This window comes from Sapajus apella, unplaced genomic scaffold (assembly GCF_009761245.1).
Source record: "Sapajus apella isolate SASKATOON/1434 unplaced genomic scaffold, GSC_monkey_1.0 scaffold252, whole genome shotgun sequence".
Classification (NCBI taxonomy): Eukaryota; Metazoa; Chordata; class Mammalia; order Primates; family Cebidae; genus Sapajus; species Sapajus apella.
In genome coordinates this window covers 350007-359846 of record NW_022437192.1, presented here as the reverse complement: position 1 = coordinate 359846, position 9840 = coordinate 350007, and positions in this window count along the sequence as shown.

Here is a 9840-nt window from a genome sequence, read left to right as displayed (position 1 = left end):
CCTTCCTTCCTTCCTTCCTTCCTTCCTTCCTTCCTTCCTTCCTTCCTCTCTAATATTTTCTTGTATACTTCATGACCTAAATATTTTTAGAGTATATATTTTGTCAATAAACCAATGGTCTTCTTTATACAAAAATATCTCTGTTTTACTCTTGTTCTTGGAAGATGGATTTGTCTGCCACAAATTTCTAGTTTGACATATCTTTTCCCTGAGCTCTTCTGATTGCTGTGGATTATGAGGAGAAATCAGCTACATTCTAACCCAATTGCTTTTCAGATGATCTGTGTTTCTTCTGTGGCTACTTTTAAGATCATCATTTGTCTTTAGCATCTGACACTCCAGGGCAGTATGAGTAGATGCCATCTCTTTCCATTCACAGTGTTATGTATACATTTGCTTAGTCTTTAACCAAACTCTTTTTATGGAATGCCTCCTATTTACTCTCTTTTCATCTTCCAGGAGTTTAGACTAAAGTCATACCTCATTCAACCCACTATAAACACTGTGGAACCCAGAATAATAGCCTCACAAACATACCCAAAGCCTAAGCCCCATAACTTTTAAGTATGTTACCTTATACAACAAAAAGGAATTGCAGATATGATTAAGGGTATGGAGTTTGAGATGGGAAGATTATCCTGGATTATCCTGCCAGGCCCAATCTGATCACAAGTTCTTAAAAGTGGAGATAATCTGAAGAAATGTGGGTCAGTTGGGGTATTGGGTTTCATCTGTACTAATTTTTGCATCTAATGAAATATGATTATCTCTGTCTTTTCTTCTTTAATTAGGTGGTTAAAAATGCATTAAAGGTTTAAAGTTTAAATATCCTTACATTCTTGGGATACAAAACTTGGGCAGGATATTTTTTAATTTGTGTATAGCACATTGGTGAACACACTCTACTACAATTTTTCTCAGAATTTTCACATCTAATTGCTTAGGAGTGATTTTCCTATCATGCTTTTCTCTTATTTATTTCCTAGCTGGCTTTCAGATCAATGTTATTGGCCAGGCGCGGTGGCTCACGCTTGTAATCCAAGCACTTTGGGAGGCCGAGGTGGGCAGATCACGAGGTCAGGAGATCGAGACCATCCTGGCCAATATGGTGAAATCCCGTCTCTACTAAAAATACAAAAATTAGTTGGGCGTGGTGGCGCAAGCCTGTAGTCCCAGTTACTCAGGAGGCTGAGGCAGGAGAACTGCTTGAACCCAGGAGGTGAAGGTTGCAGTGAGCCGAGATCACGCCACTGCACTCCAGCCTGGTGGCCAGCAACAGAGAGAGATTCTGTCTCAAAAAAAAAAAAAAAAAAAAGATCAATGTTATTCATGTATAACATTGTAAACAACAATCAGTTTACTCATTATTTCTTAGTATTTCTCTATATTTCCACATTCTCTTGAATATTTTGTATAAGTTCAGTAACTTCCAAGATTTGTTAGAACTCATCTGTAAACTGGCTATGGCTAAAGGGAAGTAAAGTTTTACAACTGTTTTAATTTCTTTTTTTTTTTTTTTTTTCCTTTATAGACGGGGTTTCACCATGTTGGTCAGGCTGGTCTTGAACTCCCGACCTCAGGTGATCCGCCCACCTTGGCCTCCGAAGTGCTTGGATTACAGGCATGAGCCACCACACCCGGCCTGTTTAAATTTCTTCACTTGTAGCAAGTCTTTTCTATTGATATACTCTTGTTCACAGTTTCAAGATTATTTAAATCTCTACTGTATCTTTGGTGGCATATTTATCTGTCATAACGCTATTTTATCCTTAATTAACATTGACTTTATTTCTCTGTTCAAAGAAACAGCTGCTTTTGGCGTGCTGAGCCCTCAGCAGTGGCAGCTGCCAGGTCAGCCTTGGTGAGTGGTGACTCAGTTGCTGTGCCCATGCAGTGTCCATCCCAGCCACCATGGCCACTTTGTGCAGGGACTCCATGAGCAAGCCCTGTGTGGTGTTATCCATCATGCCATCTTGCCCACCTGAATACAGGGAGTCCCATCCCCTTAAAGACCCTCTGGTAGGCATCCACATGCACCATTGTCTTCACAGGCTCTGCCCATAGCATGAAGTCTATGTGTACCTCTCTCCTCCAGCTCCCAATTTTTCAACTTAATTTTCCCCAAGTTCTTGACTGGCCAGCTACGTCATGAGCCACTGCCCATGATTCATTCATTCATTCATTCAGCACACTGGGGGATCATTTCTCACACCCCAACTCCCATGTGCCTGTTTGGGTTTTGATTCCTAGTTCCTGGCTTGACAGTCATTTCCAAAGCTGTTCTGATGTCAGCTCCCAAGCCTACAGCTCTTATTGTAGATTCTCCTCTTTATGTGAGTCATGGCCATTTATTTCCTGGAATTTCTTAAAGTTGGAGTAATTTTTTAATGCAGCATTTCTAAGGACTTGCAGTAGGAGGTATTCTGTGTTAGCTTAGAGAGAATTACTTCAAGACACCAGAAGTGTATTCTTTTTTTCTTTTTTCTGTTCTTTCTGTCTCTAAGAAGTGTATTCTTAAATAAAGGACAGCATGCATGGAGAAAGGTGGATAAACAATAAATGGGCTGTGCATTTTCACAAAGTGAACACTCAGGCAAACAACACCCACACCAAGGAACAGCATTTCCAGCCTCCAGGAAACACCCTTCGGTCCTACCCAGTCATAAACCACCCTTCCCTACCCTTGAGTAGCCACCCTTGGTTCCTAATACAGATTAGGTCTGCCGGTTCTAGTTGAATGGCATTAGACAGTCACCATCATGCCCCTGGGTCTCATTATCTCGCCGTGTGTGGCTGTATCCTACTCACTGCCATGGCTGTCCAATGCTCCGCTTTATAAATAGCTCACACCTCTTGTCCCTTCACTGTTGATAGACAATTGTGTTGTATGCAGATTTTACAAATCGTGCTGCTATGAATATTTTCACATATTTTGGCACACACGTGCATGCAATTTCTATTGGTTTATAACTAAGAGTGCAATTTCTGCATCAAAGGGGAGTGGATGCTTGGCTTAGTCTCTCAAAAAAAGTTTCTAGTAGTAAGCAAACAGGAGAATAGGGTAAATTTCTTGCTTTAGAAATTATTCAGGCAATAAATGAGGAAGAAATGGGAGATTGAGACTATAACTCTTTTGCAACCCATCATGAATTAACAGACTTAGCCACTGAACAGCAATGACAATTAACACAATAAAAAACTAATATTAAGTTCTTCCTCTTGATGGAAGAACACAATCCAGTACCATCAAACAAGTACAAGTGAAAAAAAATCAAGCCTGAATATACGCTAACCTTCATAGCCAAGTACCAGTTTAGAGGCAATACCATAGAAATACATATTAAACTACACTTTGGGGAGCAATAAGCAAAATGCAGACTATGGAACGCTCTGCCAGATGATATAAATTTCAAGGAAGACTCTATAGAATAAAAGAGAACAAAAGCATATTTCTAAAGGTAAAACTAAACTACACTTTTGGATTATGAAAATATAAAATAGAAGAAAGAAGTGATGATCATAAAAGGATGTGTTTTTATTCAGGGGAGGGAAGAGTTTATTGCTGAGCTGGGGCAAATGACGGGGCTTCTGAGTTGGCTGACAAACTTCTATCCCTGGTGGTTAATAAGTGCTACTTTTTATTTATTTTTATTTTTATTTATTTATTTATTTATTTATTTTGGGACGGAGTTTCGCTCATGTTACCCAGGCTGGAGTGCAATGGCGCAATCTCGGCTCACCGCAGCCTCCGCCTCCTGGGTTCAGGCAATTCTCCTGCCTCAGCCTCCTGAGTAGCTGGGATTACAGGCACGCGCCGCCATGCCCAGCTAATTTTTTGTATTTTTAGTAGAGACGGGGTTTCACCGTGTTGACCAGGATGGTCTCGATCTCTTGACCTCGTGATCCACCCGCCTCGGCCTCCCAAAGTGCTGGGATTACAGGCTTGAGCCACAGCGCCCGACCCAGTGCTACTTTTTATTAAAGGGCACACTTTTTAGACAGTATTTTTTGAGTGTCCTATATTTTATTTCATGACAAAAAAAGGCTAATGAAAAAATAATTTATACATAAAAAAATAATTTATGTTCCTGTTTTGCACAAAGCCTCCTCCCCATCCTCTCTGGACACTGAGCTCCCAGAACAACCGGCAGCCCCAGGCCCCCTGGCAGGGCTTCCTCACTTCTGGGTGTGTGTCCAGCTCACATCGCTGGAGGCAATGTCCAGGGTCTATTCCTTGATGCCTGGAAGAACCTGAGAGGACACAGCTGAGGAGAAGCCCTCGCCCAGTCTGCAGGGTCTTGCCATCAGTGTACAGAGAGCGGGTCCTCACCTCTCCACAGGCACCTTCACAGCCAGAGCTTCCTCTCTGTATGGGGAGTTAATGCTTGCCCTTCCCCTGAATAAGGTGACAAGAATCTCGCCAGAGGTGATGACACCATTTCTCCCCCAGCACAGTCCAACCTCATGCTTTTTTTGCTTTACAGAACTGGACTCAGGCTGGTGTCCAGTGAAGAAATCCCAGGTGCGTAGGAGGAACAAGGAGGAGCTTAGGATCCGCGATCTGGAAAGGGAAGTGCCGGGACCACCAGGCGGCGCTGCTGCGCTGCTCCTGCTCCCAGGAGGAGGATGCCCTGGATGGTGGAGAGAGGGATGTCATTGCTCATCCTCCAGGTTCAAAGTAAAAACTCTCCTGCCCAGCCCAACCAGTTCTCCTCAGATGCTCAACTCTAACGAGGACTGTCTCTTCACTTCCCTAGGCAGGGGTTTTTAACACAGGAAAGTGGATGTGATTTCTTTTCAGCATGTCCTGGTTTATTGTGCTGCCAATAAAATGAAATCAAAATACACATTGAATAAATAATAAATTAAATAATCCATAATGAGTAAATACTTACAATGTGGTTTTTTTTTTTTTTTTTTTTTTTTTGAGTCAGAGTCTCACTCTGTGGCCTGGGCTGGTGTCCAGTGGCACGATCATAGTTCACTGCCTCCTTGAACTCATAAGCTCAAGGGATCCTCCCACCTCAGTTTCCCCCGTACCTGGGACTACAAGCACCCACAACCACACCCAACTAAGTTTACTTATTTTTTTTTTTTTGAGACAGAGTCTCACTCTGTCGCCAGGCGCCAGGCTGGAGTGCAGTGGCTGATTTCCGCTCACTGCAACCTCTGCCTCCCGAGTTCAAGCAATTCTTCTGCCTCAGCCTCCCAAGTGGCTGGGACTACAGACGCTTGCCACCACACCCAGCTAATTTTTTAAATATTTTAGTAGAGACGGGGTTTCACCATGTTGGTCAGGATGGTCTTGATCTCTTGACCTCGTGATCCGCCCGCTTTGACCTCCCAAAGTGCTGGTATTACACGTGTAAGCTGTCATGCTTGTAATGTATTGATACCATCAAGGTTTCCTTTTCCAAGTGTGGACACAGCTGCAGCTACCCCTTGTCCCTTGGGTCAGGACACTGGGTAGAGTGGAATAACAAGGGAACAGAGTCACTGCAAAAAGCGCCCACTTTCTGCAGTGGAAGAGGTCCAGCAGGGAGGGCCAGCAGTCCCAGGGTCACCAAATTTAGTGATAATTTCTCTTTCTGGGCAGGATTGTTCTTTGATTATTTTTGTATTTGCAGTAGTTCTGAAATTATAGGATGCTGAGACTCAAGACTGGCCAGTTAGACTGTCTCTTTTTCATCATTAAATATCATTAAATGCTGTGCCAAATAGTCCCTTAATATACTTCTCTCCTTTTTCTGGAGAGAAGCAAAAAAAAAAAAAAACCCAAAATAGTGGACATGTTGAAACACACAAATGTACTTTAATATACTATGAGAATCAACTACTACAATATTAATTCCACCAAAATGAGGAAGGGTGCAAAAAAAAAAAAAGATTGCATACCCATACCCATAGCAGCATTATTCACAATAGCCGAAATATGGAAACAACATAAATTTCCACCAACAGATGAACAGATCAAGAAAATGCAGTGTTGCCGGGCGCGGTGGCTCAAGCCTGTAATCCCAGCACTTTGGGAGGACGAGGCGGGCGGATCACGAGGTCAAGAGATCGAGGCCATCCTGGTCAACACGGTGAAACACGTCTCTACTAAAACTACAAAAAGAAATTAGCTGGGCATGGTGGTGCGTGCCTGTAATCCCAGCTACTCAGGAGGCTGAGGCAGGAGAATTGCCTGAACCCAGGAGGCGGAGGTTGCGGTGAGCCGAGATCGCGCCATTGCACTCCAGCCTGGGTAACAAGAGCAAAACTCCGTCCCAAAAAAAAAAAAAAAAAAAAGAAAAAAAGAAAATGCAGTGTATACAGACAAGAGAATATTATTCAACCTTAAAAAGAAGGAAATCTTGTTATGTGCTACATCGTGGATGAACCTGGAAAACATTGCTAAATAAAATAAGCTAATTTAAAAACCCTCCAAATACTACATAATTTCATTTATATGAGGTCTGTAAAGCAGTTAAACTCTTAGAACTGGAAAGTAGAATGGTGATTGCCTAGGGTTGGTGGTGCTGTGGTCTCGGGGACGGAGTGTTAATGATGAGTTTTTTTCAATGGGCATATAGTTTCAGTTTTGGAAGATAAAAGTTCTAGAGATCTGTTGCATGACAATGTGCCTACAGTACTGTATACCTAAAAATGGGTAAGGTAAAAAATTGTATGTAATTTTTTTTTTGGCACAAAGAAAAAGCAATTGGCCTGTTACTAATTTAGGAAGGAAGCACATCAATTAGTTGAAAATATATTAGCATATGTTTACCAAGGAAAAAGAGATGCAGAAAACTGTGATACTAAAAGAGGGATCCTTGCTACCCCAGCTATCATCCATGAACCGGCAGAACCAGCAGAATCTCATGAAACTAGACAGAAAGGCTCACAGGTCCAGCCTTGACATCGTGAATCAGTCTGCATTTGGCAGGACCCCAGGTGGCTCCACTGCATGGAAAGCACCAACCCAGAGAGGTTGGAGGGAGATCCTAGGATGGTGACTCTGCTCCACCAGGAGAAGACTCCAGTCCAGATGGGAGCTGCCAGAAGGGTCCAGGAGGGACATTTCCAAGAAGATAAAATTAATACAATGCCAAAAGTCACTAACTTCTGAAAGCAGTGATACAAATAGAAGAGATATCCAAGTTAAACTAATGGGAGCAATCTAGAAAATGGTCAAACGAAAACAGAGGGAAATATTAACTCCAGGAAAAACAAACGTTGTGCAGAAAGTGAAAAGAAGTGAAATTGACATCTGAAAGGACGTCATAGAAAAGGAAACAGAGAATGATGGAACTAAACACAATTACTGTATAAATATATTAGCATCCCAAATACTGAAAATCAAGAAAGATTTTCTTTTGCCAATATTCTTTTGCTTCTCTCCAGAAAGAGGAGAGAAAAGTATTAAGGCACTATTTGGCATATCATCCAATGGTGAAGAAAGAGACAGTATAACAGAGCAGTCCTGGTCCTCAGTCCTGTGGATGTGTGTATATATGTATGTGTGTGGGGATATATATATAAATAATACACACACACACACACACACACACACACACACGTATATGGAAGACAAAGAAATGCGAAGAGTGAGAGAGAACAATTATTACTAACTATTGCTTCAGCCATCATTCAATGAAACAGATAACGGCTGCAACTGAAAAATCAAGCAGTATTAATAAAGAAATGGTATTTAGAGACAGGTTAGTAGAAGTCAGAAGAATCAGCTAAAAAGTTTGAAATTGGCTCCTTCTAGGAAGTCAGAAATTGAGAAGAGGCAGCGAGAACTATTTTTCTCGAGCAATCCTAGGCAAATATTCACTTTTGAAGTTTTTATTTGAATCAAACTTACAATTGCCTTCAATTGTGGGCAATTGTTAAGTTTGATTCAAATAAAAGCTTCAATGACGATGAAAGTTTATGCCTAATGACAAATGAATTCAACAAATGGCATTTAAGGGTGAAGTACAAAAATACTTAAACACAAAACAGGTATGCTTAAACGTGTGAAAGACATTAAACCTGAATAAAAACACAAAACAGGCTGGGCACGGTGGCTCACGCCTGTAATCCCAGTGCTTTGGGAGGCCGCGGCTGGCAGATCATGAGGTCAGGAGACTGAGACCATCCTGGTTAACACGGTAAAACTTCGTTTCTACTAAAAACACAAAAAATTAGCCAGGCGTGGTGGCATGCACCTGTAGTCCCAGTTACTCGGGAGGCTGAGGCAGAAGAATCACTTGAACCCAGGAGGCAGAGGTTGCAGTGAGCCAAGATCGTGCCACTGCACTCCAGCCTGGGTGACAGATCAAGCCTCTGTCTCAAAACAAACAAACAATCATGCCAATAAACACATCTCTGCATAAATAGTTCATGAATTAACTTCCTATCTCTGCTCCCTTACCGGTTGCCCTGTGAACACAGGCAGGGAGGGAACAGGACCCAACTAGGGTCCCTCATCCATCTCTTGCTTCTAGGCAGGTCCTGCTGCAGAGAGGGCTTCCATCCCTACCTTGAGTCTGTTTGACAGGCGCTCCCCTAATGCTCTCAGCCACCAATGCCTTACCTGGGTGGGGCTGAGGTTGCCCTGACAAAGAAGGGCACCAGCCATCTGTGTGTCCAAGACCAGCAGTCAGCAAGGATTGAGCAACAGAGTGGGGAGTATCCATCCCCCCACCTCCCTGCCCCAATCAGCCTGAACTGATGGCAGAAACTGCTGATGCTTGCTTTACTCATCCACATTCCCTGTTCATTTATTCTTCATCAGTTTGATTCAGCAGTCACTTCACCCCAGAAGTAGGCTGACCCCTATTCTTCGATACCAGGGAACGCCGAAGCCCTCCCTTCCCCTTCTCTGATATTACACTTCAGCTCAGCATCATCACATGAAGGCTCCAACTCTTCAGGGCAGATATTCCCCCCGAGTCAGCCCCTGAATGCTGGCCCCAGATGTGCACACACACCCAACTCTTTTCTTTCTGTTTTGCTGTGAATCTGTCAATCACTGGGAACTTGCAGGGAGAGATGTGAAGAGGGAGAGATTTCATGCTGTGTTAAGGCATTGAGATAGACGTCTCCTTTTCCCTTGAACCTCATAGTCTACTCTTCCCAGATGCATGAAATAAAACACAGGCCAGAAATGTCTACTTAAAGAGGAAAAATCCATAGTATAAAATTATGCGACAAAGTAGACATGGAGTAATTCATAACAGCGTGACAGGGGTGAGGGAACCTCAAGGTGCCGAAAAGGCTGGTCCTCAGCTTGCCAGGAGGAGCCATCATAAAGCTTTTATGTACATCACTCATTAAGCTTTTATGTACATACAATGTGTTTACAGGCACATATGTGCTTTTGTACATATAATTACTGCACATACAATCATTAAAAGATAAGATAATAACAAAACAACAAAAATAATAACGCCAACTAATAGGGCACAGCTGCAAACATTTCATAGCAACTAACACTTTTCATCCCCCAATGACAAGAAATACGTGATCTTAGTTTCTCCCATTTAATATATGAGGAAACTGAGGCACCAAGAGGGAAAGTGCTGGTGAGACCTGGGTAGGGAGTTGAATCCCGGCCGCCCGGCTGCAGAGTGTGGGCGCCCTCAGTGGAGCCAGCGGACTCGGGAGCCGACAGCAGAGACTGAAACCCCGGCTATGCTGTGCCCTGGTGCTCTCCTGTCCCACCAAGTGCTGACCTGGGCTTTGTAGGCTCATGTGCTATGGAGAAAAGAGAAAAACCAGTAAATGCTCCAGTGGGTGCAGAGTTCTGTTTTTATTCCCTGAGGACTTCTCCCTCTTCAGCCACTCCAAAATCAGATTCACCCTTTC